The 15,679-nt window shown below is 32.0% G+C and overlaps 1 non-coding gene across 1 annotated transcript; it reads left to right on the forward strand.

The window, feature by feature from the left end:
* The first annotated feature begins 631 nt into the window (after positions 1 to 631).
* Positions 632 to 750, forward strand: LOC120590969 (5S ribosomal RNA). Its single transcript, XR_005649818.1, has one exon. It is a non-coding gene; the product is annotated as a 5S ribosomal RNA (ribosomal RNA).
* Positions 751 to 15,679: the final 14,929 nt, after the last annotated feature.

Raw genomic sequence — 15,679 nt, forward strand, 5'->3', positions numbered from 1 at the left:
CTAAAGCAGCCCAAAGTGAGGTTTTTGAAGAGATTTTCAACAAGAACAGCCATCTCTTGCTCTTTTTTTAACATGCCTGTTCTCATAATGCTATTGGCCTTGCTAACATTTTTCGTGATGACTCAAGACTTTTTGTACTACTCTCCATATAAGCTAGTGATGCTTAATCTGAACTACATGTACTCTGTGAACCCCAAGAAATAACATAGAAATATAGTGCACTGTCGTTTTATATTTTAGGGCTTTGAAAAGAGGATCCAGTCTCTTTCAGCTTTGTATCATCCACAGTACCCAAAGCAGAAAGGTGAAATAGATCTACAGTGACCAAATGATTTTTTGCCACCTTATTGTATATTCGTTTGCACAGGCTCTAAAAGCATTGGTATGGATGTTATCACGAGGTTTTATGTTTGCCTTCAAAATAAAACAATTGCCTCTCCAGCACTGCCTGTTATCCACTGAAAACCTGCAGACACCACAAATTTTCTATTAGAAAGTATCAGAAATATCTCACTGTATGTGCTGACAATAATTAATTATATTGAAATTGTATAGCTTATAAGTAAAAATTATAAGATAAAGTAATAAAATAAAATTTCAAATACCAAGTTTATTAAAAAATAGTCTCCCAGGCTATGGCCATGCCACCCTGAACAAGCCCGATCCCATTTGATCTCGGAAGCTAAGCAGAGTCGGGCCTGGTTAGTACTCGGATGGGAGACCACCTAGGAAGACCAGGTGCTGTAGGCATGAAAAATTAAAAAATAAAAAATAAGGATCGTAAGCTGACAAGGTCCTTGCAATCTGTGAGGTCAACCAAGGGCTGCCTCGCCTAAAAAAAAATTAATTAATTTAAAAAAATATTCTTCCAAATATATCTTATATAGAATCACTCACTAGCCTTTTGTTGTTTGGTGATTTATAAAATGTGTTAGTTTAAGTATTTAGGAGTTTATAAGCTAAAAGTAATAAAGCCTTTCTACCAAATCAAGTAATGGAAAAAATATCACTTGGTTTTTAGTGATTATTAGTAAATGAACTAGAAAAAATGAGACTAAAAGAAATGCTTTTCTCAGTATAATCCTTGGGTTTCTGTCTTGCTATAGATTTTTATTTTTTCATGCAGTTAGGTGAGTTCTCTTCTGTGCTTCAGGGATTAATTAGAAATGTGAATAAGCATGAAAGCTGTTGGGGTTTTGAGTGAGTATGCCATTGGCTATATAAGACTTTAAATTCTTAAAGAAAACAAAAGGATAATATTTGATGGACATTCAGTAGGAAATGACTAGGTGTTATTACCTAGGCACCAAAAAGTTAAAGACAGATCATTACATAGATGTTTTGTAGGTTTGTACTAAAACAACTTCAAAGGCCAAGACCCAAGAGCATTACTATAATTCCAACAATGATTATATTTCCTGAACTTCACTATCCAGCTGAGTAGTCTGTTTAGCTCAATAAGTCCAAAGCAGGTTTGTACATTCTTTGGAATGATTTTCACATTTCCAGCAAGGTTATTTATTTATTCATTCATTCATTCATTCATTCATTCATTCATTTAGTTCTCCTCATGTAAAAACTAGTGTATGCTTTTTAATATAAAATAAGTTTTTTCTAAGTGCTTGAATTTCAGATACACTAAGATTATACAATAAAATACCACTTCACAGATAAACAATGTCAAAGACCATTTGGAGTAGCACAGCTGACAGAGAAGAAAGGTTTTTTCAAAAGTGAAACTGAGAACGTTGTATAAAGCCAAGGGTCTTGAAGTGACATTGCTTTTTCAAGCATTATTCACCTAATCAATCTGAAATAAATTTTTAAGCCAAATGTTTATTTCTTGAAGTATTGGAAGCCTAAAGATTGTTTTAACCCATGCTTTAGGGTCACATTTGCCTTCCATGTCTTAAATTTTTGGAGAGCGAAACTAGGGTAACTTACCAAGAGCTCTTCAAGCATCCTAGACAGAAGTAAGCAACAATGTCGCTTATGGTCTAACATGAGGTGGCACTTTATTCTTAGTTCTCAGACTTCAGATTTATCAATGTAACAGAAGAATCATTGTATATCAAAAAACAATATAGTTAGACACAGGCTTCTAAAAAGAGATAATTCTTTGCCCTAATTTCAAATAAGGCAAGAATTCTGCTGAAGGTAAAATTTGATATATGGACCTTTCTACTATTTTGTATTTTCTACTAAGGCCAAATTCATTTCACTTTATTTTTTTCACGCTTTATTTTTTTTTTAAGTGAACTTGATATGATCCATTAATTGCCCCCTTAATCTAATCTTAGTTGACAACCAAATTGTTATTGTTATTGGTTTTAGAAAATCTTGATTTATTTAAAGATGCTTAAGTATGAAACTAATTTGGAGGAAATTGTGTTTTTAGATTTTATATTTAGCTTGTATATAAACATATAATCATACCTGAACAAATCATAACGATGTTTAAGTATAATTTATTTGCACGTAGACAAAGAGAAACCGCACTCCTGTTGTTCTAAAGATAAAAACAAACAAACGAACAAACAGAAACTAAAAAGGATAGATAAATTATTAGGAAAAGTTGATAGAGCCAGCAAAGTAAAAAAACTTGAAAGGAATTGTGAGGTAAAAGAAACAAGGCTTATTATGTATTTGTAGAGAGACACCATTTATGTGTACTTACATCTATCTTGAAGACCGATAAGAAAAGAAATCTGAATGATTTATGCTTCATGTTTTTATATTTTCAGTAAAATTTACATTGCATGTTATACTGCAACACATTTTCTTATTAAATATTAATCCAAAAGTGTCTGAACGTTAATCATTTATTATATTCATAATAGTTTATCTACTTCTTCTTCCTAAATTATTTAGCGTAAAATTTTTTCAAAGATTTTCTTTTGAAGGACTTTCAGTCTAGCAAAGCCAGAAAACAGTACATGGTCAATGTCTGAAAGGAAATAATTTTATTTCTCAATAGAGCAATATCCGCAAACACTATCTCACAGAGAAGGAGCAGTACAAGTAAGAAAAAGACAGCTACATATAGCCTCATAATTTTCCCTCTAAAATAAAGGGTAAAAATAAAATTCAATCACAAAATTTTAACAATGAATTACATGCCAACATGTTGCTCTAGTTTGGGTAGGTCCATTAATTTCTGTCCACTTATTATTGTAATTTAAAAACCACTTCCCTGGAAGATTTTAAGAGAACATTTAATCAATAAATGTCAACACCTCATATAAAATGGAGATAATTTATTTCTTTACTTCATCTGAACAGATAATTACTTAGAATATAATAGGGACAAACCGGAATTCAAGGTAACTAGATCAGTCAGTTAAAATATTGTGTATAATTCAAAAGGTAAAAGAACCAAGGACATAAACTTTGGTATAACACTGTTTTATAATTTTGATTTATTCTTATTTTTAATACAGCTTCACAGAAATACCTAACACCTTCCTATAAAACAAATTATTTCCTCAAAACTAAAACTGGAAAACAAAACAAAAAGTCTTTATTTTGCTTAATAATACATCTCTTTAAGTATCAGGAAAAAAGCAAATCAATTAATCAGCTTTTTTTATATTGGAAAGAGTAGAATAATATAGATTTGTGCACAACCCTATGTCTCTTTATGCTCATCCCTCAAAAAAAAGTTCTAACTCCTTTGACATCTACTTTTAGCCCTTTATTTTTTTTAAATCAATCATTTTATAAATAAGGACACTAATGCCCAGATAATTAAATTTCTCATCAAAAGTTATACACAAATCTCTCACCACTAGGTTCAATAAAATGTATTTAAAAGATATTTGTTATGCTAATTATGTAATGGCTCTCAGTTAAAATATACATATGCCAACTTGGTTAATAATGAATATACAGTAAAATGAATCAGAATAACTATCGTAATATATTTATTTATTTTGATGGATAGGCTAGGTGTCACAAATATTAAATATGAGGTTCCTTTCAATACAAATCTTAATTTGATCCATCTTATACTAGGAAAAGATAAACTCAGAGAGAAGTTAGTTTTCATAAATTTTTGGAACTTTGGTCCAGACACATTTCAAACTTTTACCTTCTAATATTTATGCTCGCAAATAATTACAACAAGGGCCATACTATGCCCTTTTATAGATGTTTTAAAATGAGAATACAATCTTTTCTGTTGATGACTTAACCTTCATTTATTTAGTCAGATTCTTCCAATTTATAGGTAATTCTTTGAGAGTATATAAAGCTTAATAATAATAAAGTTTTTGCTTTTTTTTTGTTTGGATTTTTTTGTTGTTAAATTTATTAGGGTGACATTGGTTAGTAAAATTATGTAGTTTCAAGTGTACAATTTGATAATACGTCATATGTATATTGTGTGTGTTCATCACCCAGAGTTAAATTTCCTTCTGTCACCATATATTTGACCCCCTTTACCTTTATCTACTCCTTCTCTCTGGTAACCACTAAACCGTTGTCCATGTCTTTGAGTCTCTGTTTGTTTCTCATGTTTGTTTAATTCATTGTAATTCTTCTTTAGCAAGTAGTTGAAGTAAGTAATTAAATATCTTGAAAACAGAATTAGAAATCTATAAATCTTCCTGATTCAAGCCCTCCAACTCAACTTTGAACTGTACAGGTCCTAAAGCTAGGACGGCTTAACAATGCTCATGATTTTGATGATTTTCTTAACTTACTACAATGCATTTGTCTTTCAATGCATGTTTTAGCTAAGTTTCTTCCCAGTGTCTTGAAAAGCCAGGCCTCTTTCTGAACTATTTCCATTAACTGTTGTGCATAACCCAGTTCATGTCTGCTTGAATCTGTACGCAGCAAAGGGCAAAGCAGTGCATTTGCAGATCATGTGCTGCCAAACCTACATGCGAGATGCCTTGCCAATAGCATGGTAAGCAGACAAAGAATGGGCTTCCCAGGAAGCTCTTTCACAGGACTGTGCAAACCTTTTACTCTGAGAAAATAGTTACAAGACCTTCTGAGACAAGCTCATTTTCCCTTTGGGTAATAATCTTTGATGCTTTAGTGCTCTGAAGTATGGATCTCGTTTGTTGTACTCACAGGACATTAATCTTTGAAGCTTTATTTCGTTAAAAAAGAGGAAAGAAGAAAAGGAAGGAAGGAAGGAAGGAAGGAAAGGAAAGGAAAGGAAAGGAAAGGAAAGGAAAGGAAAGGAAAAAGGAAAGGAAAGGAAAGGAAAGGAAAGGAAGGAAAGGAAAAAGGAAGAAAGGAAAGGAAAAGGAAAGGAAAGGAAGAAAGGAAAGGGAAAGGAAAGGAAAGGAAAGGAAAGGAAAGTGAAAGGAAAGGAAAAAAGAAAGAAAGAAAAAAGAAGAAAGAAAGAAAGAAAGAAGAAACATGAAGGAAGGAAGGAAGGAAGGAAGAAGGAAGGAAGGAATGAAGGAAGGAAGGAAGGAGAAGCTGAAGGAAGGAAAGAAAGAAAAAGAGTTATTAAAGAAAGAAAGAAAGAAAGAAAGAAAAGAAAGAGAGAAGAAAGAAGAAAGAGAAAGAAAAAGAAAGAAGAAAGAAAGAAAGAAAGAAAGAAAGAAAGAAAGAAAGAAAGAAAGAAAGAAAGAAAGAAAAATGGAAGAAGTGGAAAAAAAGAGAAGGAAGTTGGAGGCATATTTTTACATCCATTTCTCTTTGAGGAAAAACCTTGAAGTTTATTTATTTATTTAAGTAAAAACTTCATTTAAAGTATCTCCCAGATGATCATGTGTAAAGAATTATAATCTCTTTTATTTGGCATAACCCTGTCATCAGAAGCTCTAATACTGGCTTTGGAAATATCCTGAAATTTTTAGACCAGGAATTCTAGAGCCATTACAGTGAAAATTTTACCCTTCAGTGGTTTTTGTTCTTTTATGGTGGAAATTCTTTAAATAAACAGCTCACATTTAAATAATGATATGTAAGTCTGATACATGTTCATATCCAAATTAGCAATTATTTTGCAGTTCATGTAAATAGGAAATGTAAGTACATAAAAAATACTTCCATTGAAGGCAAGTTTGAAAAGACAGGAAAAGTTAAAAAGCAATAATTTTCTTTCAAAATAGCACTTAATATAAAATGTTGATTTTTTCTCCAGGTTTTTTCCAGTTTTATTGATATATCATTGATATATAATACATCCATCATCTTATATAGGTTAAAAAAAAAGAAAAACAAACCTTTTTCCTTTGTGATAAGAAATATTAGAATTTATTCTTTTAACAATGTTTGAATATACTATATAGCAGTGTTAATCACAGTCACCATGCTGTACATCATGTCTCTAGTACTTATTAATCTTATAACTGGAAGTGTGTTACTGTTGACCCCCTTTCTCTAATTCCCCCTCCCCTGACCCAGTGTCTCAAATCTTATCTATTTTTCTATGAGTTTAGTGTTTTGTTTTATTTCTAGATTCCACATATAAGTGAGATTATATAACAATGTCTTTCTTTATCTGATTGATTTCACTTACCATAATGCCCACAAGGTCCATTCATGTTGTAATAAACAGCGTATTTTTTTCCCTTTCTATAGCTGAATAATATTTATTTTATATATATATATATATACACACACATATATATGTATATATATGTATATATGTATATATATATGTATATATATGTGTGTATATGTATATATCATAACTTCTCTATTCATTCATTCATGGGTGGACACTTAAGTTGTTTCCGTGTCTTGGTTATTGTAATAATGCTGCTATGAATGAGGTGGTATAGACATCTCTTTAACAGATGTATTCATTTCCTTTGGATGTATTCCCAGTTAAAGTGCTGGATCATGTGGTAGTTATAACTTTAATTTTTTTAAGGAAAATTCCATACTGTTTTATAGTGGCTGTACTGATTGCATTCCTATCAACAGTGCAAACGCATTGCCTTTTCTCCACATCTTCACCAGCACTTATTATCTCTGTCATTTTGATTATAGTCATTCTAACAGGTGTGAGATGATGTCCCATTGTGGTTTTGATTGCATTGCCTTGATAATTAATGATGTTGCACATCTTTTCATGTCTATTAACCACTCATAGATCTTCTTTGAAAGACTGTCTATTCAGGTTCCTTGATCATTTTTAATAGATTATTTTTTTTGCTATTGACTTGTCTTAGTTCTTCATGTATTTGGGATATATAAATATATGCTGTTTGCATATATTTTTTCCATGCCATAGGTTGTCTTTCATTATTTTAATTTTTTCTTTTGCTGTGCAGCTCTTTTGTTTGTTGTAGTCCCATTTCTTTATTTTTGCTTTTGTTGCATGTGTTTTAGGTGTCGTAGTCAAAAGATCATTGCTAAGACCCATACCAAGGAACTCTGTTTCTGTTTTCTTTTAGGAGTTTTATAGTTTCTGGTCTTACACTTACATCTTTAATCTCTTTCAAGTTAATTTTTATGAGTGGTTTAAAATAAGGGCCTAGTTTTATTCTTTTATTATGAATATCCAATTTTCCCAGAAATGTTGCTATATTTGGCAATAAATTTTGATGGCTCTTCTAAAATGAGTATTTTAAATTAGAATTTATATTAGAAGTTTGTACACTAAAGTGCATTAACTCAATATTAGCTCAGAAATTGTTTGGTAGTTTGTTTTTAACTTACATTTTTTTGGCACACGCAAAAACATCAATGCTTTTTATGATTTTGAAAATAAAAGGAAACAGATCTAATGAACTTCCAAATCTGAAACCTGGCAAAGAGCAGAATCCCTTTTGTATGGCTCTGTTCTGCACCCACAGGATTTACTGCTGGATATGTTATTCTGTTCTAGCCATTAAGAAATAAGGCAGCACACCTGTCTGTTGTGAGAAGGAGCAGAAGAGATATATTAGGAATCAAATCAGTCCTGTTTTCGATGAGTCTGATTCCTCCATTTAAATCAACACTTGGGTTGGTTCACTGGTTATACAACATGTATCTCTCTTAGTTTGCTTTGACCAATTTTGGAGGCTGGTAAAAACAGCTCTCTAAGTGGAAGAGAAAGCATAATTGATAAAGCCTTGCTTTGCTACAGCATGACCGCTGAATTCAGAAATGCTCCTTTTGGGGGCTCATTTATTTTTTCATTCATTCATTATCTATTGAACATCTGAGCACCAAAGATTTACGAGCAATAAACAAACTATACCCTGGGGATTTATATAATAAATAATATACATTGTTTTGTCCTTAGAGGTTTTCTCTCTATGATGAAAATTAAGATGTTATCACCAGTTAAGAAAATCGAAGACAGACTAGAAAATAATAAGAAAAACAATGATTATTACTATTAATATTATTGTTTTATATAGCGACTACATTGATAAATTTATATAAGATGGTGATATTACATATATTCTCATTTAATAAGATTTACTTGCTACATTTAATAAATATTAACAGATGTGAAATCCTTTGTAAAGAGTCTGATCCAAAGTAAGTATTCAATGTATAACTGCAATTGTAATTCTTAATATCAAGTACTATTAATATCATTGTTTCTATTTTAGAGTGAAAGGGTTCTTATTGTGTAGATGTTAAGGACAGAAAGATATAATAGAGGCTATATTAGACTCTAGCTCTATCTGAATAAAAATAACCATGCTCTTGGTTTTATGATGAACATGTTAATTGCCTATAGACGTAGTATATGGATTATATGATATACAACCTCACAAGTTTGAAATTCTCTTTGTTTCCTTCTGATTTGCTTATTTCTGCCCAGTATATTATGTGGTATCTTAAAGGCTTTGTCAACAATTAGATGTTTAAGAGTTCTAAGAGGAAAGGATGCACAAGCCTGATATCTTGGTGTGGGACGAAACGAGACTGAGAGTAGTTTCAGATGTCCTTCTTGTGAATTGAGTCACAGAGACCAATATGAATACCTTTCAACACTGAATGAACTTTAAAAGAAAAGGTGTTTTTTGACTTTCTAAGTGGAGGATATGGTCATCTCATTTTTAGGTTTCTTGGTGTGTGCAAATGGAGGACATTCTAGATAAGGTAGCTAACTGCTTGATCTAGAAGAAAAATAATAGGAGCTACTGCTAATATCTACAGCTATGCTAATATGATAGCCACTAGGCACACGTAGCCATTATGCACCTGAAGTGTGGCTAGTTCAAGGTGAGATGTGCTCTAAATGTAAAATACATACCAGATTTGGGAGCTTTAGTATTAAAAAAAAAGAATATAAGATACTCATTAATAATTTTATGTGATTGAAATAACATTATGCATTGAAATAATATTTTAGACATGTTAAATCAAATATATTATTAAAATTAATTATACTGTTTATACTTTTGTTAATGTGGTTACTATATAATTTAACATTAATAATGTGGCATGAATAATATTTCTCGTGGATAACACTGATCTAGAATGCCATGAGGAGTTTTAACCATCTGTGAGAAGATGATGGATAGGAGAATAGGAAGCCACACAAGTGAATGAGTGCACACAGAATCAGACCACACAGAGATGAGGACCATTTCACTGGAATGTGGAGGATGGGTCATTTCAGAACACAGAGGCTTCATTGGAATCAATAGTCTTTCCCACAGCGGCTCAGTAGCCTGGAATGGCCCCCAGAATAAAACACCATCTTCCTCTTCCATTTCATCATCATCATTACCCCATGATCTTGCCAGTGTCACTTTAACAACACTCACAGGATAGTAAGATTAAATACCTATGCTTTACCTATTGAGATATATAACTGACTTCCCCTTCCGTATATCTTATCCAGAGGGCTTTTAATTTGGTATCTTGTCATTGTTGAACTGGGTGTTTATTACGAATTTTTTTAAAAGTTTTTATATAAGAGCTCTAACCAAGAGAAATGCAACAATCCCCTCCCCATGCACAATGGTATTTTTATACTACAGAAATTTCAAATTCCGTGGTTAATTATATAAAATACATAAAAATAGTATTTTTCTTTTTTTACAAATTAGGCCTACTGATGATATCAGTATCGAACTCATTATGCTGAAAGAAAAGTATGACAGGAAAGAAAAAATATAGTAATAGAAAGGAGAATATATGTTAATAATAATATATCATTTCGAATCAGCTTTTAATGAAATAAATGACCATGTTTTTAGATGAATTATCTTACCTGGACACTGTTACTTATGAAAGGTGTTTATGAAAATCACCAGCAGGAAGACTTAGAATGTAAAATTACTCTGACTATTAGATCCCATCAAAACTGCTATCATTTACTAAAAACTCCAGGTAGAAATTTAAGCAAAGTGGAGAGAGGTCCAATGAGGAGAGCTCAGGATTAACTCTCTGTAAGAAGTATAGTTGCCCCGCTGCTTGACATTAAGTTCTTTCCATAATGAAGCAACATCTGCCATCACTTATCTTCTCTGAATAGTGGTTCATGTAAGCAAGGTATCAGGCTGCATAATTTTCTAAGGAAAAATTGTTCTTTTGTTTTTTATCTTTTTATCTATAAACTGTTGCCTATTTTCTATCTTCCTATTTCTTCTGATTCCCATTCATTACCAAATAAAAAGAAAAAGAAAAAAAATTTATTGTGGTTCTTTTATTTTAAAGTGTCTTTGGTGTCTCTCTCACACAAAGAATTGCAGGAATAGAGAAATACTTCATGGTATAGGAAAATTTGTAATTGTAAATCTGTTCACCTTGTGTTCATAGTTTTGTACATGGTTACTTATGGTTACTTTGCATGTGGTCTATTAAAAAAATCTCTCAGCATTTCTAGACAAAGCAAATTAGTCAGCCTGATATTAGTATAGTTAAAATCACTCAACCATTTAGTTGGTATTGCAAATAGCAGTTAAAGTTGTATTTGGAATTATTCAGCAGTCCAAACTGTTTGTGACTAGATATAGCTTTCTGCTTACACAGTATTTCCTGTGTGGGCCATGAGGGCAAACAAGAGGATTGAGAAGCCTTGTGTTTTACAATCAGTTCTGAGATAGAAACCAAATAGCTCATACCTCTCTGACTTTCAGGGATAATCCTTTTATTCAATGTCTAGTAAAACAAGTGTGAGGACTACATATTAAAGACTTCAGAAGTCTTTTTAGATAAGTAGTCACTAACCCGTTAATGGGAATCTTTTGCCAATGATACACCAATTTTCACCAGGAATTATAAATTAATACTTGCTTAATTTTAGATCATCTAGTTAATGCCAATTTTTTTGTGCTCTAAGCATATCTTGAAATTTTAGAACTTTATGAGCATACTTAAATTGGTTAGAATTCTAATAGTTTTTAATTTGAAAATTATGTTTAAAAAGCAAGTTTTAAAATATATTAATATTTTTATACTGGTATTAACAAAAATAATCTATAAAATAATAATCACAAATGTTATTTCATCAGGACATATAATTGATTGATATATATTATACTTCTTTAAGAGATGAAAATCTAATTCCTACTGAAAACTATAGCAGATTCAAGACTTTTTAAAATTGCTTTTTGTATTGCAGGATATTCTTTCTTAATAGATACCTACAATTGAGCCAGTGGTACATATAAATGTTTCTTTCTTAGGGCATGATTGATGAAAAAGGATGTAAATTATCTTTAATAACAAGATTACATAATATGAAAGAAAGTGAACTTTTTATCCAATAGAACTTCTCTTAGTAGCCAGAAAATATGGTTTTTGAATGTTGTCTTTCCATGATCCCAGATGTGATAGAATGAGAGGAGCAAACATTGTGATACTCTGACTTGGTGTCAAAGCAAACATTTTAAACTCATCTTTTTTCTTTCTCTTTTTGAATGACAAATTTTTTCCATGAATTTCCATTGTTTTTCTAAAATAAAGAAAAATTTTATTGGTATCAAATATTACGACCAAATAAACTCATTTTCAGTGGCTTTTCTAATATTTATAACATCAACCACAACAGGAGTGGTGTTTTAAAGTATGTTCTGAAAGTGAGTTGATGACTTTTAGATGATGTTGCTCAAGTTCCAAAAAGAAATAATAATAATTAAAAATTTACAGGGCATGTTGTAACATAGCTAAAAGATATAATGGAAGGCAAAATAAAAGGGGAAATGTGCTTTATCAGACTAAATGGCTTAAACATCCACTAAGTCAGAAACTCAGAATGAAAGGGCCTTATGAATCTTATGATTTGAGAAGCTGATGCCGTACCTCAGAAGCAACTTTGGATAGAATGAGTGCCTCAAACCCTAAACAACTTGCAAGTGATGCAACTGAACACCACAAAATTAGCAGAGCTAGGAGTGAAATTCTGAGTTGAATTAATTTTCAACTTTATAGATTTTTCTGGAATAGATCATTCAATTTAGTATTCATCTGAAAAATGACAACTAATTAGCTAAACTACATTTAAAAAAAAGAAAGCATTGAGAAGAGAACAGAAACAAAAAACATAACTGAATATTGGAACTGAAAAAGATACTATAAGTCGACATAGAATATTTAGAAAATTATTGCTCTGAACGGCTATTTCTAAAGGGAAGAGCCTAAGAACTAGTTATCAACATGCAGACTTAAAAATATATATATATGGACTTTTAAAATAGAGTACATGTTCCTAAAGAACATGATGTTAAAGTTTGGAAAATTCTCTCACAAGGCATTTCTGCAGGAAATGGATGCCACGCACAAACTATTAGGATTATTTTCTAAAGGTTAAAACATCAGAAAATTTGTGTGTAAATCAGATTTATAGTTGAACAGGATAGGTCTTGGGTGTATCCATCATGTAATACCATCAAGTTGAAATGGAATCTGAGTAAATAGCTGAGGGAGCCTGAGATAGTTAAGAGCATCGGTCCAAATATCAGGTAATCTGGGTCAGTATCTGACTTTATAAGAAAAATTCACTGAGTTTATTTTTATATAAAATTGTAATTTAAAAATGATTTAAGAACTAATGGTATCATATAGACATCATCTTGAAAAAATGTCTTATTTGATAAAAGAACAGTTTATTAATATTGATAAGTTGTCTGTCAAGCCTTTCAGAATTTCATTCTTTTAGTTAGTAAACACTTTTTCTGTTTAAAATTCTTATTAAATATAGATAAATTTATTCAAACAACATTGGTGTGGCAGCTTTACTGTTAAATCACCAATAACTTACAGTAATTATATTTGATGAAATTTTACATATGGTTTGTAGTAATGATAAAATTGACTTTTATGGATATCAAACACTCTGCAAAACCTTAGTGAATCAAAAAGAAAGACAAATATTTATACTTATTGATATTATACTACATTACTACCACTCCTTTATCCTCTGTCTTTGGGGAAGATTCATGGATTTGTACCCAGATAACTTGTCCATTTATTTGTGTTTTGTTGAAAAATAATTTAATTGGTATATAACAAATAATAGTGTATATCTAATCAGAAAAAGTCCAAATAATGCAGGTATGATATAACCTTTTATAGGTTCAGTTCTTGATTTAAAAGCATTAATTATGTGGCAAAGCAATTGTCCCTAATGTACATTTTAAGATATCTGTGAAAGCTCATAAAGAAAATATTAAGAAAATTGTAACATACGTATTCTCTATATTTCTTCCCACCCCAGGTTTATTGAAGTATAATAGACAATTAGTTGCTCATATTTACATTGTATAATTCAATGAGTTTTTTTCAATTATAATTGGCATATAGTAATATATTAGTTTCAGTTGTACAGCATAGTGATTAGAGATCTATATAACTCACTGAGTGGTCACCCCCTAAATCAAGTACCGCTCTTCTTCCTTACATATTTTTTATAACATTGTTGACTGTTTTTCTTATGTTACACTATATACCTCCATGACTATTTTGCATCTATCCATTTGTACTTTGTAAGCCCTTTTCCCCTTTTAACCGTCTCCCAACCACCATCTCATCTAGTAGCCTTCAAAATATTCTCTGTATCTGTGAGTTTGTTTCTGTTTTTGTTGTTGTTTATTTTGTTCTTTAAATTCCACATGTATGTGAAATCATGTGGTATTTGTCATTCTCTGATTTACTTCATTTAGCACAATACCCTCTAGGTCCATCAAGGCAATATCTTTTTCCATCCCTTTCCTTTTAGTCTGTCTGTATCTTTTAATCTGTAGTGAGGCTTATAGGCAGCATATGTAGGGGTCTTGTTTTCTTATCCATTCGGCTTCCCTATCTTTTGGTTGGAGCACTTAATTCTTTTCCATCTGAGGTACTTATTGATAAATATGTAATTATTATAATTCTTTATTTATATTTTTGATACATGTTTTTTTTCTTCTTAAAGAAGTCCTTCTAACAATTCCTATAATATTGGCTTTGTGTTGATAAATTTCTTTAGCTTATTTTTATCTGAGAAGATCTTTATCTGTTCTTCAACTCTAAACGATAAAGTATTATTGGTTGTAGATCCTGGGTTTTCAACACTTTGAATATTTTGTGTTATGCCCTTCTGTCCTGCAAAGTTTCTTTTGAGAAATCAGCTTCCAATCTTATGGGAGCTCCCTTGTAGGTAACTAACTGCTTTTCTCTTGCTACTTTTAAGATTCTCTCCTTGTATTTAAACTTTGACATTTTAATTATGTGTCTTGGATTCATTTTGGGGGGACTCTCTGAGCTTCATGGGGTTGTATGTTTATTTTCTTCACCAAGCTAGAGAAGTTTTCCATCATTATTTCTTCAAATATATATTCAACTTCTTTTTCTCCATCTTCAGGTACCCTTATAACACAAATATCATTACCCTTACTTTTGTCCTATAGGCTCCTTAAATTATTATTATATTCCTGATTATTTTTTTTGTAGCCATTCTGATTGGGTGTCCTTGGCTTTCCCACTCTCTATACCAGTGTTTCAATCCTCTTTTTCCTCCATTCTGTTGATTCCCTCTAGTATACTCTTCATCTCAGATAAGTTATTCTTCATTTCTGACTAGTTCCCTTTTATAATTTCCATTTCAGTTTTTATGTTTTTATCTCTTTGTTAAAGTTCTCGCTGAGTTCATCTATACTACCCATAAGCTCATTGAGCATCTCTATAACCAGTGTTTTGAATTCTGCATGTTAGATCACTTGACTTCATTTTTCCTTGATCTATGTTCTGTTCTTTCATATGGTTTCTTCTTTGTCCCCCCATTTTGGCTGCCTTTCTGTGTCTGTTTCCATGTACTAATCAAAGCTCCTAAGTCTCTCGGTCTTATTAGCATGGCTTTGTGTAGTAGAAGTCAAGCAGCACAGTCTTGAGAGGGGTTCAGCTGCAGGCCAAGTTTGCCCTGGCCTGTGCCCCTCCAGGGCCACCTGTTAAGATTCAGCAAGCAATCCACAGATGCTGTGCTTAAAGTTGCCTCAAGAAGCCACACCAGAAACCGAGGTCAGCTGCCACCAGTATGAGTCTTGGCACTGCTTAGCAAGTGACACAGGAGTTGCTGAGGGCACAGCTGAAGGTGGCTTGGGTGGGGCTGTGAGTTGAGGTAGGAAGAGTTTCAGGGATTCCTCTGGGCGGAGTGATCTCTGTTATCAAGTTTGATGATGTCTCAGCTATGGTGCTCCACACACTGGGAGCAGGGAGGGTTCAACAGAGGGACAATGGATACCGCCAGCACTTCTGCCTGGGAGAAAGCCTCACCTCTGGCCTTACTCTGACAACTCACTGTCCCCCTGTAAGTCTCTGGTATCTCCTGAGCAGC

Source organism: Pteropus medius, unplaced genomic scaffold, assembly GCF_902729225.1.
Source record: "Pteropus medius unplaced genomic scaffold, Ma_sr-lr_union100, whole genome shotgun sequence".
Lineage (NCBI taxonomy): Eukaryota > Metazoa > Chordata > Mammalia > Chiroptera > Pteropodidae > Pteropus > Pteropus medius.